Raw genomic sequence first — 22,233 nt, forward strand, 5'->3', positions numbered from 1 at the left:
TGTGAATTAGTCCACCAGGCCTAACCTTGATATAATAATGAGCTCTACCACTAAAAGCTACAGCAAACTCTCATTTTCTCTCCCCACAAAGATTTTACCGCCTTTATAAAGAGAACAAGCACATTATATCTACCACCCAAGGTTTAATAATAGCTTCTCCAAAGAAGTCCGAGCATGCAATAAAACAAGACTTGAGGGTGTAAGTAAAATGCACATCTTTAGCGTTCACAAGCCATATTTTAGAAACGATCACAGTTGAACCATTCCCTCAAGGTCTCTTTCTGTTGAAGATTAGCACAGACTTAAATTGGGAGCCTCTTTCTGCTCCGGAAGTTGATTCATGTTTTGTTCAAACTGAGCTACTCATTACTCATTTTCAGGTGCCAGGCAGCTATGCCCTAATCTGTGTCCACAACCCATAGAGACCTTCTCCATGGATCTTTTGGTGAGAAGTCAACCATTTTCAGCACACAGCTGAAAGTGATCTCGAAGCCAGAAAGAACAACAATGCAGGGTTTGGAAAAGCAGTCCACCCTTGAGAAACATAAGCAGTGGTCCTTGTTTTGCAACTCTTGACCTCTGTGATACAAAGAAATTTAAGGTGACTCACCTAATAACCTTTTCGGACTTCAGTTTCCTCATTCGATAAAATGCTCTCAACAGGCTCCATTCTCCAACTAAAAACACTCAGTCAGCAATTTTATAAAATGTTATGAAATGCTGCCCTCTTGTGTTTCTCAGGGCTCATCTAGTTTCAATTTTTAAAAATAAATTCTTAATTTTAAATGGATGAAAACGGCTTAAAAATTCTTAATTTGAAAATTGACCTGTTACGCTCAGCTCCCATTGTACCAAATATTACTGATACTTGGTTAAAAAAAATAATAAAGTCCCCTTCTAAATGTCAACCCCTTTCCGTTAAGGTGGTCATCCTTTCTTTCTTTCTTTCTTTTTCTAAGATTTATTTATTTATTAGAAAGCGCGTGTGAGAGAGAGAGAGAGAGAGAGAATGCAAGCAGAGGAGGGCAGAGGGAGAGAGAGAAGCTCAAGCCGACTCCCCGCTGAGCACAGAGCCACACTGGGGGCTCCATCTCAAGACCCTGAGATCATGGCCTGAGCTTTAACCAAGAGTTGGACGCGCTCAACCAACTGAATCACCCAGGCGCCCTTAGGCGTCTTAGGTCATCCTTTGATTTGGAATGAACTGGTCCAAACACAAATTCCAGTTCCTAGGAGCATTTAAGGAATTTAAAACGATTTCAGTTTTTCTCACTGAGGCGCAGTGTGAATCATATTTTTTAAATGACTATTTTAATAGAAATATAATGTACATAAAGACAAATGCAGAAACCGTAAGTGCGTGGCTCAGTCAGTTATCAAAAATGAACCCAATTCTATAGCCAACACCTGAGGGAGGAGAATAATAATACCAGGGCCCCAGAAGTCTCCCCAGGCCCCCTTCATAATCACTACTCAATTCTTTCTCCCCAGAGCTAACCATTCTCTTGACTGCTGATACAGATTCGTGAGGCGAAGGCAAGGGGCAAGCATTCTGTATCTTGATCTGGGTTGGGTATGGTGGGGCAGGTCACATTTTTTATATTAAGCACAGAAAAACACATTGAGCTCCATACTTAAGAGTTATACATTTTGCTCCATGCAGATTACACTCAGTAATCTATCCTAGCTTTTCTAGTTGTTCTCAGTGGTAGAGCTGACCCCAGAAACCTTTCTTTTATGTTAACACCTTACGAAACCACAGCACAATGATCACAACCAAGAAATTATAATTGGTACTATGCTATTAACTAAAATGCAGACGTTATTCCAGTTTTCATCCGTTTTCAGCTATTGTCCTTTTTCTATTCCAGGATCCCACCCAGAATCCCGTTTATGTGTTATTTCTCCTTCATCTGTTTCAATTCCAACTGGAAGCAGAACTAAGAAAATGTGACCCCGTCCCCAGGTCTCGTTCTCTCAAGGAGTGGCTGTGTCAGGTCAGACTCAGACTACTCACCTCCTGGAATGCAGTAAGTAATGCTGTCTCTATCTTGAGAGCTTAGACATTCAAGAGACATCTTTACTGCCTTGAAGGCTGGCTCAGCGGCCCTGATAGACTGCTAGCTGCACCTTGCTCCCCTGTACTGATTTCTCTGACACGTAGCAGGGTACGGTGGGCTTAGACATCATTGTTGGAGCTAGAAACACTCTGGTTATGTATGGCCGGGTAAATAGGATGGCAGGAAGGATGTACAGGTGTGGGTGAGAGAGAGAGAGAGAGAGGGAGAGAATGGTGCATGTAAAGCAGGGAAAAGGGTAAAGTAGGAAAAGCAGCAGCTTGGACAGAAAAAGACCCTGGTGAATACCTGCTATGTGTCAGGCACTTTGCATGCCCTATCTCATTTACCTTCACATTGACTCCATCTAGTTAGGTGTTTGGCTATCCATTTAGTAATGAGACATCTGAGAGAGGCTACATAATTTGCTAAGTGTCAGAACTTGGGATCGAAGGCATGTGTGCACAGATTCCCCATCATATACTGGCACCCCCGGGCGGCCATGAGAAGTACAGTATAACATGACATGACGGATATACACAGGAATAAGAAAAAGAGGTAGCTGATCTTCCTAGGAAGACTTACTATGCGTCACCCGATTTATCTTAATTCCTTCTCATAACAATGCTGTCAATGAAAGGCTACCATTTTGCCTATTTAATAGGCAATGGAACTGGAGTTCAAAGGATGACGTTATTTCTCTAAGGTCACACAGTTATGTAGTAGAGCAGGAATTCAGATTAAGTCAGCTGATGGCTGAGTCACTTGCTCCCACATCCCAGGACAGCATCCAGCCCCGGAGAGGCCCTAATGGAAGTGCCAGGAGGGGTGGCATTTGGGGAGCAGTGTCGTCTGCGCAAGTAACAAGGAAAGCAGAGATTGACTACCAATGTCTTCGCTTTAACAAGCAGTTAAAGCAAAGTACTTAACTGCAAAAGGTTGAAAAGATCCTATCTGAATGAGGAGGTTATTAAAAATGTGGAAAACCACAGAACAAACTCTCTCCCCTTTTTGTAGTGAGGGTGCCCTATTGGGGAATATTGGCAAAAGACAATTTTGTATGGAAAATGAACCCATGAAAATTTAAGAGTTAGTATCAGAAAAAAAAATTGCTTGAAGCAGCTTATGTCCATGATATAGGTGTGTGTGTATATATATATAAATATATAAACCCCTTATTGGGTTGTGAAATACATGGAGGAGGTTGAAACCAGCATTGAAAAATGGAGCAATAGGATAGACTATAAATTATCTATTTGTACATAGTAAAAAGGGTGTATTGTTTCATGAGGCTTTTGTTTGTAAGTGTGTGTGTTAGAGTATATATGTGTGTAAGGGATTAGAATGTAAGTTTTCTCATTGTAGTGAAAAAGGTTTTCAAAATACTAAGATATTTGGTGACAGTATTGCCTGGTTTATAAAACAAAACAAAGGAAACCATGTTTTTGGAGTCAGAGACATCAAGGTTCAAATAGTTGCCCAACTATAATTTTTGTGAGAACCTAAGTCTAGGCTGCTTGCTCACTTGCTGCTCTCCAATGGGAGAGCCTTGTTGAAAAGGTTTGGAGAGTCTCCTGTATTTTCATAAGGAAGCCCATCCCTCTTACTGCTTATAAAACATTGTGAAATGCATTTCTTGGGGGCTCTGCTCCAAACATACTTCTGAATATGATGGACTGGACCCCGCAGACCTTTGCACGTGCTTCTCACATATCATCCATCATGGCATCTTTCTCACTCTTTCCACACCTGGGAGAATCCAAAAATTGTTGAAGGGCCAAGGCTAACACTTGACTCAAAGAGTCGACATACCTTTGGTATAGGAAAGATTTATTATCAGAATAATTTCTTACCAGATGGTTTATACCTGAGACCTGACTCAGTGCCCAAGCTTTAGGGAGATTCTTGGGAAGGAGAAGACCAGGAGGTCATCTAGTTATGGAGAAACAGAAAATGATTACACTCCAAAAGAATTTGAACTCCCTTTTGGCAAGTACCCTCCATTTTTCCAGGCTCCCAGCCCAAACATAGATTCACTCCGCCCCTTGCAGGTGTTTACATGACACAGTGGGAGTCATTTCATGGCAGAAGTGTGGGCTGGAGAAGACCTGGCTCAGTATCAGAACAGATACTCTGAGAGAGGGGAGGGGACTCAACTTCTTGATGTTTCCCTAACTCTCCCCTTTGCAACTAGATTCTTCTTCCCTAGAATTCAACTCCTGGAGTAGAGAACATCATTACATGTTTTCAAAGTCAGAAAACGTACACACGATTTTTAAAAAATCAAAATAACCTCTGTAAAAATCATAAAAGCAAAGCATAATTATTATCAAGAACATTAGCTATAGAGAGCCACAAAAAGAAAATTTATGTTATCTAGTATCTCATGACTCATGGAAAACCTTGGTTTGTACCTTGGTATATATTCTTCCAGATCTTCTTTACCCCTAGATGACACAGTTGTTTGTTTGTTTTCTGATTATCCTTGTCATTGAAACTTCACACAGAGCCATGATAATTCCTTAAGATAATTTCTACAAGTGCAATTACTGCATTTCCTAAGTCAAACAGTACACATAGTTTGAAGGTCTTCTGTTTCAGAAGCAGTTTTCATACACATTTCCAATCCCGTCTCTGCACTGTAACCTTCCATTGCAACCTGGACATATGTTGACATTCACAGCACTGTTGTTGTTCTGCTATGGTCCATAATATTCCCTTTTGCTGAGGAATTATTTGCTAAAATACAGTGTCTGGTTATTCCTGTGAAGGATATCAGAATATGCCACCCCCAAAGTATGCCTCTTTGGTGTGAGGATTATTTTGAACTAAAAGCTATTGAGAAGTAGATATAAGAAAAACTCTCTGTCTTCCCCCAGTTTGTCTAAAACAGGACATAACTTGATAAAGTTTCCTCCCCCCCACACATACATCTCTGTCTTTCAGGAAGGACAGATGTTAATCACCAGAGACAATTCTAGACCTCTATCAGCCTGAAGATGTCAGCAGAGGAATCTACCTAACAAATCTTGCTAAAACTAGCTCTTATCTACTATTAGTTTCCCATACATTTGCCTTGCCATGATTTGATGGCCCCAGAAGCTCGAAGTCCTTTTTCTTTGGCTTGCCAGCTCTAAAAATTTATTGTTCTTTTGTAAAGGTGCTGTGTAAGCCCAAGTTCAAACCACCCCTTTGAGTTCCTCATCACTGGGTAGTCCCATGTGTATGCACAATGTATATGTTAATAAATTTCTGTTTGTGTTTCTCTTCTTTTTTTTTTTTTTAAGATTTTATTTATTTATGTGACAGAGAGACAGCCAGCGAGAGAGGGAACACAGCAGGGGGAGCGGGAGAGGAAGAAGCAGGCTCACAGTGGAGGAGCCCGATGTGGGACTCGATCCCGACACGCCGGGATCACGCCCTGTGCCTAACGACTGCGCTACCCAGGCGCCCCTGTGTTTCTCTTCTTAATTTGTCTATTGTTAGACTAATTGATAGAGCCCCAGCTGAAGAACCTAGGAAAAAGAATTTTTTCCTCCCCTAGACCTTCAAACACAAATATTTTTATCCACTCATTATATCATTAAAATGAGTTCAAAGGACAACCTTGATAAATCTTAGATATAAATACTGTGAACTGAAGTTCATGGGTACACGTGTTTAGAGTGTAAGTGTAACCAGGAAGCACAGAGGAGTTAGCTTTTTACCGCATGCGACGTGACCAATGGTGAAAGAGAGACGGGGGAGTTTGTCTTCCAAGAGGTATCCCTAAAAAGCAGTATAACAGAAAAGAGAGAGAGAGAGAGAGAAAGTTACAAGATAGGAGATGCGATTGATTTGCACATTAATACTTAACAAATTTTACATGACAAACCCAACTCATTATACTTGGAGGTTCACTGTCACTTCTGTCACTGGAACCTCTGGATCGGTCAGGGTGGATGAAGAAGTGAACATGCCCGTAAGAGCTGATTAAACAGGCTTCGTGATACCACCGTCTAGACAGACAGTGCCATTTTGCACGCGTGTCAGCAACATGTGAGAGTACTGGTGCCCCTACCGCTTTGCCAGCAGAATATATCATCATTCCAAGTAACTTTTACCACTCCGAGAAGTAAAAAATTAATTTGAATTTCATTTTGGTGAGGTTGAAGTTCTTTCTATAGTGTAGGGATGTTTTGTATCTTTTGGGGGAGCTATTTTCTGCTACATGGGTTTTGCCCACGGGTTTCGGTCACTTTTCATTTGATGTCTAAGAGTTCTGTACCTGGGGCGCCTGGGTGGCGCAGTCGTTAAGTGTCTGCCTTCGGCTCAGGGCGTGATCCTGGCGTTGTGGGATCGAGCCCCACATCAGGCTCCTCCGCTATGAGCCTGCTTCTTCCTCTCCCACTCCCCCTGCTTGTGTTCTCTCTCTCACTGGCTGTCTCTATCTCTGTCAAATAAATAAATAAAATCTTAAAAAAAAAAAAAAGAGTTCTGTACCTATTAGCGATGTGAGTTCTTAATCTGCAATAGATGCTGCAAATACCGTGTCTTCCATTTTGTAATTTGTCTTTCGACTTTGCTTATAGAGCTTTGTACCATGCAACTTCCTTTAATTTTGCTTTTGTTTTTATCTAGTTGAATTCATGATTCTTTCCTTTTATTTTATCTGAATTTTTAGACATATTTAGAAAGCATTTCCTTACAGGTTAAAAAAAATCTACCTACTTTTAGTTTTCTTTTAGTACTTGCGTGGCTTCTATTTAATAATTAGGTTCTTTCTTGTAATTAGGTTTCTCGTCCATTTGTTCTTTTCTGTATTCTCTCTGTGCGTAGGTGGAGTTAGGGATACAGTGCTATCTCTTTCTTTCTGAGGAGTTGTCTAGTTGTCCCAACATAACTTTGGTCCCAGCGCCTGGAGATGCCAACTTTATCATACATCACATTTCCATATGTACTTGTACTTCCTAGTCTGTTCCGTCGACTGATGTGTCTATTCACGAGCCAGTGCAACACTTTTGTACTTATAATAGCTTTCTGATATATTTGACTGTCTGGTAGAGATTTCTGCCTCCCTCATTCCTTAAATGGCTCCTCTTGTTCAGTGTTTCCCTGGCTATTTTTTTCAGGCTTATTTTTTCATGTGACTTTTCATAGGAACTTATCTCATTTTAAGATTAAATCTCTTTGTTTTTTTTTATGGAGGCTTTATGATTAACTTATGGAAATTTGACATCTTTATACTATTGAGGCATACTATTCAAGAACAAGGGATGTCTGTCCATTTGATGAAGTTCATAAGTCTTTTAAAAGTATTTTGACATTTTTCTCATGTAGATTTTGCACATTTCATGTAAGTTTCTTTCTAAATGTTTTCTCTTTTTTTATTGCTATTGTAATTGGAATTCCCTCTTCTATTATTTTTTTGTATATGAAGGACATTGATTTATATGTTAATTTTATATCTTGCTATCTTTCAGATTTTTAACATTGTAGGTGTTTTCATATTGATTCTCTAGAGGCACTGAGTTTTTAATTTTTTAAGGATTAGGATTTTCTTTTCTAAAGGCTCCCTTTTCAGGGCACCTGGATGGCTCAGTCAGTTAAGTGGCCTTCAGCTCAGGTCATGATCCCAGAGTCCATGATCCCAGAGTCTCTGGATTGAGCCCCAAGTCAGGGTCCCTGCTCAGTGGGGAGTCTGCTTCTCCCTCTCCCTCTGCCACTCCCCCTGCTCCTTCTCTCTCTCTCTCTCGCTCACTCTGTCAAATAAAGAAATAAAATATTTTTTTAAAAAAGAAAATAAATGATGAAATTGAGAATAAGAGCAAGAAAGATTATTAAATGGCTAAGTAGATTTGACAAGAAAAGGGAGGCTTTATTCTTTTTATTTTTTTTAAAGATTTTATTTATTTATTTCAGAGAGAGAGCGAGAGTGCATGAGAGAGCGGGGAGGAGCAAAGGGTAAAGAACAAGCACACTCCCGATAAGCACAGAGCCTGGTGCCCCTTGGGGCTCGATCTCACCACCCTGAGATCATGATCTGAGCCAAAATCAAGAGTCAGACTCTTAACCAACTGAGCCACCGAGGCGCCCCCTCATCTTTTTATTTTCTTAAACATAACTTACTGTGTTCTTATTAATTTCACTGCCTAAAGTCTTTGCAGATCTGGTTCTATTGTCTGTTTGTTTCTTTTCTACTACCTGTTGCTCATGGTCTCTTATTTTCCTTATGTATCATGAGATTTTTTAAAATTACGCATTCATATTCTTTGGAACTTGATCTATGGAATTATTTGAGGCCTGCGTTTAAAGTGAGTTCCTCCAGAGAGGCTCAAGTTTGTTTCTGCTAGATGTTTAGGGATAATATCAACAAGTGACCAATTCAAAATAATTCTTAGCCTTGAGGCTTTTTAATTCCTTGGACAGTGTGAATTCAGGGCACAAACCTGGATGACTATCTTTGGGCTATAGTTTCTCAGAGAATCTCTTTCCCCACCCATTCACTCAGTTCCAAGGTTTAAAAAACAAAAAACACAAAAAACACACTTTACTATCTGCTTCTCAGAGTAGGTTTACTTCGGAATCTCCCTTTCATTGATGGTGCCGCCATTTAGATTCCCAGCTGTATGTGGGAGTCACCTAGAATTCCCCCTTGGGGGACCCTGGTCTTGAGCTTGAGAGGCTATAAAAATAGATTAGTCTCCAGGGGTTGGTAGATGCCCTGGGACAAAAGCATACTTAAGTGCTTGTTCACCTCTGGATTCTTGCCTTTTAATTTTTGGCTTCTAAGGATTTTTTTTTTTAACTTTCTTGCTAGCTTAAAAATGTATTTTAATAGATCTTATTTAAATATAGATCTTTTGTTTTTTTCAATGGAAAAGTTGTTAAGAGTACCCAGGCTGTCCTACCTCCACCAGACTTGGAGGTCTAAGGTGATTTTTTAAAACATCAAATACATTTTAAGTTAATTAAGATGTAGGTATCTATTTATAAACATGGAAAGATAGTAATGTTACCATCAGTGAAAAGAAAGAGTTACAAAATTGTAAAAAGTATGAGCTCATCTTAAAATATTCTCAGATATCCTTAGATACAGAGGAAAGAGTTTTTTTTTGTTTTTTTTTTTTTAAGAATTTATTTACTCATTTGACAGAGAGAGCACAAGCAGCAGGCAGAGCAAGAGGGAGAAACAGACTCCCCACTGAACAGGGAGCCCAATATGGGACTCAATCCCAAAGCCCTGAGGTTATGACCTGAGCCAAAAGCAGATGCTGAACGGACTGGGCTGCCCCCAGGGGAAAAAGTTTTAAGTAGTGGCTCTTAATGGTAGCTATTTCAAGCAGGTTGAATTTTAGGAGATTCTTTTCTCTCTTCTTTTTTTATAGTTTTCCATAAGGACCATGAATTATTTGGCTAAAAATATTTAAAAAACTATTTAAATTTTACATAAATCTGAACTGAAACATTTCGATACTAAACAGGAATGGTGTTAAGTTTTTTTCCATAGCCATTTGAGTTTTTTACAATTTATCAGATATACACTTGTGTTTATGCTGGTTTTCACCCCTCTGGGCAAAATCCTTTGGGTGTAGCTATTTGGTATCTAGGTGCTATTTGGAGAGATATTGGTATCTAGGAGCAATAGACTTTCCCCAAAATGAGGCTATCAGTACAAAGGGAGGAGGTGAGGGTGGTTTGTCTTCACTGGAATCTTGCCAAAGTTTGAGGGTAGTTTGAAGAGTTGAAATGACTTAGATGATGTCTTCCCTGAAAGCAGAACATAGAGGAGATAATCCCCCAAATGCTTTCCAGCAGATGATTCTTTTATTTTGTATGAGTGTTCCCTGGCTGAAATGATTTCTCATTTTCCCCCCCACTACCTCATTTAACTAATTCCAGATGAAGAACCTTATATCTTTCAACTCTTTTAGGGTCTGTATTGTTAATGGATCTTTCTAGAATTGATTTGAAAGTATATAGACAGAAATTTATTATGGAAATCAGTAGGTCATCAGCTCCAAAGACACTGTAAAGGGCCCTTTTCTAGGCAAATATGCAAGAAAATGCCACTCCAACAAGATCAACTTTGCATAAAAGCAGCTGCTGTAATACAATGAAAAAGTTTGGGGGAAAAAAAAGGAATACACTTGAGACTCCAGGAAAATTCCACTTGCATGCATCATATAATTAGAAAAAAAGGGAAAGACTGTGTAAGGCCATCCAAGTCAATTTTTGTCTTTCAGTTCAGCCCCGCAGACGTGGTGATGACCAACAGTCACATTGATTATGAAGTTCAAACATATGAAGTATATTCAGAATTTTTAAAGGGAACTACTTTTCTGAGACCTGCTTCATGTTTACTGGAATTTCACACCTTCATTTACAGAATTTTTGCTTCCTCTAGATGTGGCTGGGTTTAATTACTACAGCTCTCGCAGTGTTACAAATGAATATAAATTGTACCCCAGGAGCAAATCGACCCTGCTACATCTACTTATTTCAAAGGTTAGACGGATACATTTATTGTGGTCATTGATTTGAAACCTCTTAGATGAGGATGCATTTTTGCCCTGTGTAGTAAGAACATATTTTGAAATCTTGTTCAGTTCTATCATCACAGGCAGTCAAAAATTACTCCATTATCACAAGCGTTGACAGATCAGACTTGGCAAGTTCCCTTCACAGGAGGTTTAGAATGAGCTGAAGGTTTGTGAGTATTTCTCTCCCCAGTTTAAGATCGGGTCTCTGTGCCAGATATGTCCCCTAGGCAAGGAATATATGTAACCCTTTATGGTCTCGGATTCTTCTCTGGGTTTCTAAACGGAAGTGTTTTGTGGTGTTTGAGAATTCAAGCCAATTAATTATGCAGTGAGTTGAACCCCATCCTGGAGAGGTAGTTCTTTCTGGGAATCTGCCATGGCCTATAAGAAACCTCTTTCCTATTTAATTTTTTTATGCCTCCATGAATTTTTCCATGTGGATGATACTATGTGCTCTTTCTATAACAATAGCTTTGTGGCGAGGATCATGAGTAACTGTTTATTTCGAGAAGATTTGAAAGCAAAACGACTATCCCATAAAATTCTTCTTCTTATCATTGTCAAAAACAAGATTTTTCAGATAAGGGAAGAAAATGAGAAAGACAGATCTAGATGCTTGAATGATCTTGGTAGTTAAACCCGACCCTATCACTCTTGTGTTTAGAATTGCCCTTCTCACGCAGAGTAAAAATCCAAAGTCTTTGCCTGTGGGCTTTATACTATGTGAACCCAGTGACCTCTCTGATCTCCTCTCTCAGCCACGCCCATCTTGCTTACTCCTCTTCGACCTCAGAGGCCTCCTGGCAGTTCCTCCATTCTCTGAGGCTTTGCAGTGTAGGTTCTCTCTACCTGCCTCCAGCTAGTGGCACCACTGGCTCCCTGCTCAGATGCCCTCTCCTGGGACTCATCTGTGACCTCTCCATCTAAAAGAGCAGATTTTGTCCATTTCCATCCCCATCTTATTCTTCCTAGGACTTACCAATGACATTATGTTATATATTCATTGGTTTATGTGTTTTCTGTCTCTCCCCATCATGAGTAAGTTCTGAGAAGCAGGAACTTCTTTTCTTTCCTGTGTATCCCCAGTACCTAGAATATTGCCCGGAGGGTCACAAGTGATGAATAAGTATTTACTGATTGAATGGATACATAAATCAGTGGATGGTTCCTGAGGCTTTGGTCACCTGCCCTCTTAGTCAGACTGTCACCATGTGCTGTACATATGGATTTAGGTGGTTTCAAACGGATGACAGTCATATGCGAAGAATTGAGGAGGCATAATTGATGAATTTCATTCAATTCAATGTTACAAATACTTATCAAGCCCCAATTATGAGGAAGGCCCTATGTTGGAGTTGATATTAGCACATCTGCTTCTCTGTAGAAGCCTTGTAATTGATAGTTTTTACGCAGGAAGAACCAAAGCAGAAAGACTTCCTCAACCAGTTGGGACCCTGCTTCTGATTCCTGTTGAAATAAACTTACACTGACAAGCCTTTTTTGAATCCCTACTATAAGCAAGGCGCTAAGCTGTTGATTCTCCCACTGATGTGTTTCACAGTGGCATTAGTCTCTGAGGTTCAAATAATGGCAAATCTAATACTCAGGAAAAAGAATTTGGCCCAGCCCCACAGCTTAAGATTCTAGACTTTTGCAGAACTGTATTACACTGAGAGCAGTACAAATATTAAAGCTATTAGAGTCCTGCTCCCACACTGGTCATTGATGTGCATTTGTGACCAAGACAAAAGCACATATGACCAATGACAAAAAGTACATATTACAAATTAGTAACAAAGTATATTTTTCTCCTTAATGTCTGAGCATGTATGACGAATTTTTGTTGCAAATACTTACATAGGTTATCCCTGGTGTATTCTAGCTATATAATTCCCTAAGAGTAAATTCTAAATGCACACATGTATATTAAGATCTCATTGTACAAAAGGCTGGAATAACAAGTAGAAGATGCGAAGCGGTATCTGGGGCAGTTAATATCAGTAACGGTGGGGAACTGACTGGGTGCCTGACACTGCTTACGGCTTTAATGACTTAATTAGATTGGATGGATTAATTCATTTAATAGTCACAATATATCCATGAGTTAGGTACGCTTACTGTTCCCATTTTACAAATTAGGAAATGGGAATGAAGAGGTTCAGTAACTTATGCAAGGTTACTAGCGATGCCAGAACTCTGCCACAATCCATGCTCTTTGATATTGCTCTATTTTATTGCCTCCCAGAAGCACACCTTCTGCCTGGGCAGGTAAGAAAGAAGTATGTTACATACCAACCAGAGTGGACAGCCGTAGACGAGCTCTCTCAAAGTAATACAGGATTTTTTTTTTTTCAAAAGTAGACAATAATTACTGTAAGAGTTCAAAGGAGGGAAAGGTGAGTTCTGCCTGGGGTGGAGTTGACTAAAAGCCAGAAATGGCTTCTTCATTGCAACAGCAATGCTAAAAGCAAGAAATTAGGGAGCAGTGTCTTCAAAATTTTGAAGGAAATTTCCTCCTAAGTGAAAATGCTATGCATAACCAAACTCGTAATGAAATTTGAAAGTCAATACATACAAAGTCTCAAAAATGTATCTCCCCTCCATGCACCTATCTTATGATGCCACTAGAGAATGTCCCTCTTTAAAACAATGGAGTGAAATTAGATCTAGGAAGATGTGCAAAATTGAAAACAAGGATATCCAGCACAGGAGAGAAAGAACAAGAACCCCCAGAATAATAACTGTGGTTCCGGTGGAGAGGGCAGCCATTCAGATTAGAGTAGCATGACTCAAGAGACAAGCTGGCATCACCATGCCTGCTGCGGTTGGAACGTCTTCTCAACCAGAGAAAATTCCTGGAGGATGTAGTCCACCAAAACAAGAAAATAGTATACTAAGAAAGAGGAAGACATGATTTCCAGGAAATAGGGAAGCCAATCTTGGAGAAAGACAGAGGGAATTCCAAGTAGCAAAGCAAAGGCCAGGATGACGCTGAGACTGGTCTAAAGAGAAATCTGCCCGGAGAAGGAGGAATGTTTAATTTTTTATTTTATTTTATTTTTTACCAAATGTAAGGCTTTACAGAACACTGGACTCAGACGTTATTGGAAGTGGTTGGAAAGATCAGCAAAAAGAAAATGAAGCAGATGAATAAACAAGGTAATTATTAACTCCAGAAAAAACTAAAAGTAAAAAGGGAAAATAACAATGCATTATGATGCTTTTATATGAATAATATTTGCAAAGCATATGCATGGAAACAGTGAAGAAAAACCGTAATCTAATCATACTGGGAAGATAGAAGAGAAGAGAGGATAGAAGCCAAAAAGACTACATCCTCTTCTGCCATAAAAGAAAACCTATAGGTGATGTTTAAAATTAATTAATATATAGATAGCAGTACATGCATTTCATTTAGAAACAGAAAGATTTGAAATTGTCAGAAAAAACCTAAATAAGTCAAAAGTGGCTTGTTCTTCTGGAGAACAAGACTGTATTTTAAAATAAACTATTAGTATTATTTGCATTTTTAAGATACATGTATGAATTACTTTAATAAGATAATTTTAAAAAATTAAAATTGTCCATTTGAGTTTTCTCAAATGTTTGGTATCCGAAAGACTCTCAATAAAGGCTTTTCTTATTATTAGGGTATAATTATTATTGGAAAGAGTCTTGGCTCATTGTCCGCTGATACTTTATCTAGTAATATCGGCCACTGACTCTTTGTGGGGATTTGGACAGGCGATTTGATTCAGCGGACCTCAGTTTCTTCATTTGTAAAGAGGAGGGTTAGCACACATGTATAAGCCCTTGGCCTGCACCAACCCTGTTATGCCATGAATAGAACCTTTTATGCAACACGCATACACTGACAGGGTGCTGTCACCCATGAGAACCTTGGCTGCTTTTAAAGTCCTGACTTTGATCTGAGCCGAGAAGATGAGGAATGTCTTAATCACTGGTTCGGGTACATGAAAGGCAACGGTGAGGAGATGGGGGGACTCCCGCCCCACAAAGGACGGAATAAGACAGTATGATTTTAACCTCTGGGATGATTCTTGCCTTGCGGAGCCATTGTATTAAACAGGATGATGTTCCTGCATGTACACCGTAAAGTGAAAACCCTGTGTGAGCGCAGGAGGGATCCCCAGTATTATTTGGAAAAGGATCAATGCACTCAGGAAAAAGCTCTGGTCTAGGAGTTAAGGCATTGACTTCTACTGTTGACTTTGCTATTAATCCTCTAGGGAAGGTTGGACAACCTCTCTCATGTCCTTCGTCTCAGCTTCAGGGTTGGTCAGATGAAGATTGACTCAGTTGGAGTTCTTTGGTTAGCAGAAAAAGAAAACAAATTTAGAAAAAAGCGGGTAGCTCACACAGAACCGAGACAAAAGCTTTGGGAAGTACAGAAGCCAGAGATGTTCTGGAGTTCTGTGGCGATACGCAAAAAATGGAACAACAATATGGCGGAAGCACAACCCAATCTGAAGGGCTGCCATTAGCCACACTTGAGTAGGGACCTAGCAGCCCTCCGCTGATGTAGGCTGTCTTACTCCATTCCTCTTGGGCTGCTGTAACAAAATGCCATAGACTGGGCAGTTTATAAGCAACAGAAATCTATTTGTCACAATTCTGGAGGCTGGAAGTCTGAGCTAAGGGTGCCAGCATGGTCGGGTGGGGACCCTCTTTCTGATCCGACTTCTTATTGTGTCCTGACCTGGTGGAATAGGCTAGGGATCTCTCTAGAGCATTTATAAGAGCACAAATCCCCTTCCTGAGGGTTCTGGCCTCATGATTTGAGCAACTTTTAAAGGCCCCATCTCCTAATACCACCACCTTTGGGGGCTAGGATTTCAACATATGAATTTTGGGGAGACATAGCATGAGGGTTAATTCTACAGTTGTGGGATCAAAGGGAGATCTGGTATAGTGGTCCCAGGAAGGGGGTGGTAAAGAGGACATTCAGGCATGTGGGGAGATGGTTAACCTCATGCTATGGAAATATTGCAGTATTTCAACAACAGGTACAGCTGTATCGGTGAGTTTCTGCAGGATGTTAGAACTATGTCTAGGTCTATTGATTGTCACTTCAGGCCTCATTGCTGGGATGATTTGAGATAAAAATTTAGTAAACACTTCTTTTCTGCCTTTGAGTCCCACCACTTTATACTCACATTTGAGGGATAGAGTATCTAGTTGGCCTAGTTCAGGGTTTATGCCCATGCTTAGCTAGGGGAGAAGGGAGAACTCCGAGCAACAGCTCACTGCAACTACATCCAATGGAGTAGAAGCAATTTCCCAAAAACAACTCAGAGCTCAGTTACTCCAGGGTGAGATACAAAGTATTTAACAGCTGGTATGGCAGGGAATCCGTCAATTAGAAGGTACATCAGCCCTTGACTATGGGGCAGGGCCCTGAAGTTTCCCTGCTGTGCTGGGGGTTAACCCTTGGTTACCAGCTGTGCAAGATCATGACAAACACTGAGAGTCTCAGGAGCAGGGATGGGATGTCAGCATGGAAAGGGGGAACATGGAAGCAGGGGCTCGGGCCATGGTTATGGCTCACAGGTATGGCACTAGCGCCTGTCTACTGGCTGAGTCTGAACACTGTGTCAACAAAAGAAGGGGGGAATGGATGCTAGGCTGAGGAAAAATCATAGCTGGCTGTTGCCAGGGGGGTTGGACTTCTGCAAATAACTCATGAAGCTGGAAACTGGTTTTCTACACAGTGCATGAGGAAATGGACAGTGGTATTTTTGGTTTTCACAGTGACTAGGAGAAGGGGAGAGTGCTCCTGGAAACTGGTGATGGAGTCAGAAATAATAGATGTCCCACAATGTCTGGGGCAGTCATGCTGTCCTATCCGAAATGCCAATAGCACCTCTGTTGAGAAACATTGCAAGGAGAATTCTCTGGAAGGGGCTGCTAAAGAGAGTACAACCATATGCAATGGGCAGAAAAGGGACAGTCCTAGTTTGGGTGATATAGCTACCATTTATCATCATGATGGATTAGGTCCATAAACACATCTGTCATTTAATGCACAAGACCATCCCCTGAGATACTAACAACTCCCTTCTTATACACAAGGAGTTAGGCTCAGAGAAGCAAACTAACTTCACCAAAGTGACACAAGAAAGAAACAGAGTGCCTTCAATTCAAGTTGGAGTCCAACCTTGTAAGGTTCCAGGGGATTGACTGGAGAAGGGAAGCAGGGTGTGTGTGTGGGGGGGTCCTTCAAGACAAACAAGATCACAGTCATGTCGAACTCAGGATGAGAGTCTAAGAAGAGTGGCTGAGTCCTGAAATCACTGACTGTGGGAAGCTGACATTTTTGGGTATCTTTGAGAAGGTCCCAGATGTTCACACGTTCATTCTGATACAATTTTTTTTCTAGATGTGGGGGGCGGAGACCATTAATGGAGTCTTCCAGTCATTTCTATGATTCAGTTCTCAGTACTCTCCCAGACTCTAAGGGCTGACCTCAAGATAAATGTTGAATAAACACTCCCTTGAAGGGGCTGGGAATTTACACACAACTGTAACATAATGGACAACTGATTAAAACCAGCCATTCCGATTCAACGTTAACTGAAGTTTATTTACATCGAAAGTGCAATGCCAGAAGTCAAAAGTTAAAAAGATGAAGGAAGGATGAGCTAGAATTTTAAGAAATAACATTCTGTGCGGTTACAAAATCAATATACATTATTGTATAGGGTTTTTAGCAAATAGTATGCTTCTCTATTTGCTGTATATGGATTTTTGTGCACATATTTCACATTTAAAAATCACCTGGGAGTTCCTCATTTCTAATTTTCTATAGTTTCATCATAAATACTGCCTCCCCCCCCACCTAAAACTTTGAGCTAATATGCCACTACCTTCTGCAGAGGAATTACAGGAAAAGCTGAGCTTATACTAGTCACCCAAATCTTGGTAAAAATGAAAGACTGAGTAGTTTTTTTTTTTTAAATAGAAATACCATGCAATCCAGTAATTCCACCACTGGGTATTTACTCAAGGAAAAGAAAAATATGAATTCAAAAAGATATATGCACCCCTATGAGTATTGCAGCATTATTTACAATAGGCAAGATATGGAAGCAAACTAAGTGTCCATCAGTACATGAATGGATAAAGGAGGTGTGGCACACACACACACACACACACACACACACACCGGAATATTACTCAGCCACAAAAAGAATGAGATCTTGCTATTGTGACAATATGGTTGGAACTAGAGGATATTATGCTAAATGAAATAAGTCAGACAGAGAAAGACAAATGTCATGATTTCACTTATATGTGGAAATAAAAATAAAACAAACAAAGCAGAAACAGACCCGCAAATACAGAGAACAAGTTGGTGATTGCCACAAGGGAGAGGGAGGAGGGATGGGCAAAATGGGTGAAGGGGAATAGGAGGTACCGGCTTCCAGTTAGGGAATGAATAAGTCCAGGGGATAAGAGGTCCAGCATAGGGACTATAGTCAGTGGTACTGTAATAGTGCTGCATGGTGACCGGTGGTAGCTACACTCATGGTGAGCACAGCAGACATACAGGGTTGTCAAATCACTATGTTGTACACCTGAAACTGACGTAACACTGTGTGTCATTTCTACTTAAATTTTAAAAAGAGATTTGTTAGTGAAAAGGGGGAACAGGGTATGATGGAAGTATGTAGGCACTTGCAGGGGGAGGTGGGGCAGAGGAACAACCAAAGTGGTGGTTATTTCAAAGAATAAATACTGCATTTCAGGAATTCTGGTCTCTGCCCTTCAATCTAGGTAGAGGGGTCTCTTTCCAGTTCCCGCCCTCTCTCAGACCTCCAGGCGAGGCCACCAGGTGGCGCTCGCACCCTTGCAGTAGTCTTCGCGGAGGGCTTGGACTAAGCCTGTCTCCTTAAAAATCGTGCTGGCTGCCCGACCCCAGAAAATTTTGTTCTGTGAAAAGCAATTGCAAAAGGGCGCCGAGCTTGGTCCCCGCCCTGTGGCAGAGCTGAGGCCAATTTGAAAAGGGACCAGTGGAGGCAGAGCCTCGGTGGGGGCTGGAGCGGGCCCTTTGCACTCCAACAGCAGGGACGTTCAGAGCGTTTCCAAGTAGATGAATCCGCACGCAACATCGGGGAAAGCGGAGTTGGTGGCTAACAATGGTTGGGACGGTTAGAACGTCCAATGGACCCCCTTTAAAGATTTCAAAAGCCCTTCTTTCTGTATTCTCAGCTGGGCATGTGGGAAGCAGGTTAAGAGGACCACTTGCCCTTTCTCTTCGGTCCATCACCCCCCTTTAGCGGTTTTCCAACGTGAGAAATCATTTTCTTGCAAAAATGAGTTGTTGCTAAATTTCTGTCGTTTCTGTAACCCCTCCCCAACATTCGTGCTCACAAAAGCTGGATTGCAAAGAACGCCGCCGAGGATTCGTGCCCGGTTCAAAAAGGGGTTAACGACGATGACTTTCTAAGGGGGCCCAGAGGGTGACAGCGCAGCCCTCGTTCCTCGAGACCTGGCGCGAGGTCTGGCGCATCTCGTGGGCTTCACATCTCAGGGTAGAGACTCTCGGTTAGGTGGCCGGCATGGGTCAGAACCACCAGGGTGTTTGATAAATGCAGAGTCCTTGGCCTCAGCCCAGACCTGTTGAAACAGGATTTTTGCGAGTGGGAAATCTGCAGTTCAGGAAGTCCAACCCCTGGCCACTGCCAGCATTCGTTCTTTTAAGCCCACAAAAATATCCATTTCAACACCCTCAAATGGTTCTCCTGCACATTAAAATTTGAGCATCGCCGCTTTGGCGTTTCGCAGCGCTCGTTCGGACAAGGAAGCGAGAAGAGGGGAGGAAGCGTACCCCTTCGCCGGGCGTGCGCGCTCCCAAGCGCGAGGTCCTTGACGCGGGAAGGCAAGTCGAGTCTTGGGAACGGGGAAGTGGGCACCTAGTACCTGAGTCCTGGAGGGCGCCAGACGTCGCAAAACGACGGCAGGGCCGGACTCAGCGGCCCCACACGAGCCGCGGGCGGAGCGACGGGGCAAAGGCGGCTCTTTCTGGACTCAAGACAGCCGACTGCGGCGCGCACCTGGGGTGACCGCCAGGTCTGGGGACGCGCGGGGGCGGCGCGGGGGCGGGCTCCTCGCAAGACCTCTTGCGCGGCGGGGGTGGGGAGAGGAGGAGGAGATAAGGGGGGGGCGTTTGAGACTTAGGCCTGCCTCCCACCTCCCCAACCTCCGCCTCCGCGGCCACCTTCTGCTCTATAATTGGCCCCCGGCTGGCCTTCCTTTCCTCTTATCTGATCCTGGGCGCCTGGCAGGAGCGAAGCGCTGGGGAGGAGGCAGCTCCAGGCTGCACACAGTGGGAGCTGGAGTGTGAGAAGGAGAGGGAGAGGAGAGGCTAATTAAAAGGGGCACAGCGCGGGAAGCGAGCGACAGCCGTGCGCCGCCAAGAACCAACTCGCGACGAACTTGCAACCTACCTAGGCATCGAGAGGTCCCCATCTTGGGCTAGAACTTTCCCCTGCACAGGTGGGTTCCAGTCTTTATCTGCCCTACTTCGGGTCGGCTTTGAAAAATCTATTCGTGAGGAAGGAAAAGTGGAGAGGGCGAGCCACCTGCAGACGCAATGCAATTCTGTGGACCTTCTCTACGCGCGCGCCCAGGATGGCCCGGGGACCTCCGGGGTGGGATGGGACGGTGCACCCAGATGCCTCCTCGCGGGGGTCGCTGGGCAGGGAGTTTGGAGGTATTACGTGATGAGAATGCAAAGACAGCGACAATGCCTTGTGTTGCTCCCGGGAACTTTGCCCTGTACTTGGGTGCTGTGAGCGCGCGGCGGGAAGAAGAGGGTTTGGCTTCGAGACTGTGGCAATTCCAGCATTTCCAAGTAGAAGGGGCTTAGTAAAGGAGACAATCTGGTGAGAAAGGGGCTCAGGAATTTGTCTTGGAGGGCTGTATATAAATAGCACGCTATTTTTATTTAGATTGTATTTGGGGGCGTTTGGAAGAGCAGTCGATGGCGGTCATGGGAGACAAATTTCACCCAGCCACCCCTTGGTGCGGCCACAGATCAGCGCTGGGGTCAGGCGCTAGACGCAAAGAGGAGCAACCAGACAGAGCTCGTTGATGGAGGACGTTGGCGGTAGCAGCCCTTCTGTGTCTCTGCTCCAGAAACCCGATGCTTCACGCGTTTTGCTTTGGTTTCTGGACGCAGGAGGTTGCGGTTTTGAGATGCACCAGCGGGCTGTGGTTTTGGAGGGTCCTCTCCGCCCTGGCTTTTCCACCCCTAATCTCTTCCAGTTTTATTCTTTTGCACCCCATGCCTGCTTCAAGCCTCCTGTTAGGCACGCAGCGCCTGAGCACAGATGCTGCCCGTGGAGCTGGGCTTTGGCATGCAGTGCGCACAGGAAAGACAGGGTTAGGGAAGGGCCGAGAGAAACCGGCGTGGAGCCCAGGAGTGGCCTATGTCCTCGGCGAGCGCCAGGACGCCGCCTGCGAGTCCTGAACCACGGGCACTCCAATGTTGGCACTGGGTTCTTGGGGCCTCTGCGTAAAGCCTGCCCTGTGGCACTCGAGCTCAGGGTTGACTAGAGGTCATCCCTTCTGCTTAGGTACAGGCTTAGGACTTGTCTTTAGGGGAAATACCCAAACGGAGATTGTGTGCAGCTCTCACAGGGGCTAAGATTCCCCGCCCCCCCCCCCAAATTGCTTCTAGAGCTGCCACCGAAGGCCCATTTCCTCTGGAAGGTTTGGACTCCTTTTTGGAAGTTTTGGAAAGTCTGCTGGGTAGCAGCTGAAGGGGATGGGAGGGGGAGGAACAAAGAAATATGAGATGAGACTTTGGTGGCTCTGTAGGGAGCAGAAATGCAAACTTTTCCTGAAATTCCCCTCTAAAGACTTAGGGGCTTCTTGCAGACAAAGGGCCTAGGAGGGCACTTGATAAAGAGGTCTGTGTTCAAATCCTTAAGCACACAGGCTTAAGCTGGGTGCAATTGGAAAATTGGTGTTCTGTTTCTGATAAGGTGGTCCAGTCCTGCACACAGAGAACCCATGGGGAAATTTGGAAGGAGTAAATGAATAAGTGAGTGAATGTAAGAAGAGCATTTGGGTTTTTGCTTGTTCTGAAAGAGCAACTTGGATGGATTTCCTCTGAATCTGGCCCTAACGGCTTGGTTACTATAAGTAGACTTCAGGATTTTTTTTTTTAACAGCTTTATTGAGGTATAATTCATATACTATTCAAGAATACAATACTTGTTTTTATATTCATAGACTATATTCACAAAGTTGTGTAGTCATAGTACGAGCAATTTTAGAACATTTTTATCATTCCAAAAAGAAATTCCATACTTAATTAGCAGAAACTTCCCATTTCTCCCCAATCTGACCTCCCACCCCACCTCCTCTCCTGGCAACCACTAATCTATATTTTGTTGACATTTCGTATAAATGGAGGCGTCCAATATGTGTGTGGTCCTGTGTGAGGGGCTTCTTTCACCCAGCCAAATGTTCTCAAGGTTTGTCCATGGTGTACAAGATACTCAGTCACTAAACACTACGCATCTCCTCCTTCTGCCTGGAGAGCCTGGTGCCAGGACAGACCTGAATCTCCACTGCAGCCCTGGCCTCCTGGGGGTCCCTTTGAAAGGACAGGAGGCACACTG

General features: G+C 42.8%; 1 protein-coding gene across 3 annotated transcripts in view; it reads left to right on the forward strand.

The window, feature by feature from the left end:
- The first annotated feature begins 19,869 nt into the window (after nt 1-19,869).
- The window catches only part of COL14A1 (collagen type XIV alpha 1 chain), a 207,997-nt gene continuing 205,633 nt past the window's right edge, over nt 19,870-22,233 (forward strand). For 2 of the 3 annotated variants that reach the window (XM_008689298.2, XM_040625802.1), the window contains exon 1: nt 19,871-20,098. The gene's annotated coding sequence lies outside the window, so the exon portion shown is untranslated. Of the gene's footprint in view, nt 20,099-22,233 lie in introns of all 3 variants that reach the window. The other variant, XM_040625803.1, reaches the window with a different exon arrangement.

Source organism: Ursus maritimus, unplaced genomic scaffold, assembly GCF_017311325.1.
Source record: "Ursus maritimus isolate PB19 unplaced genomic scaffold, ASM1731132v1 scaffold_9, whole genome shotgun sequence".
In the NCBI taxonomy this organism is placed as follows: Eukaryota; Metazoa; Chordata; class Mammalia; order Carnivora; family Ursidae; genus Ursus; species Ursus maritimus.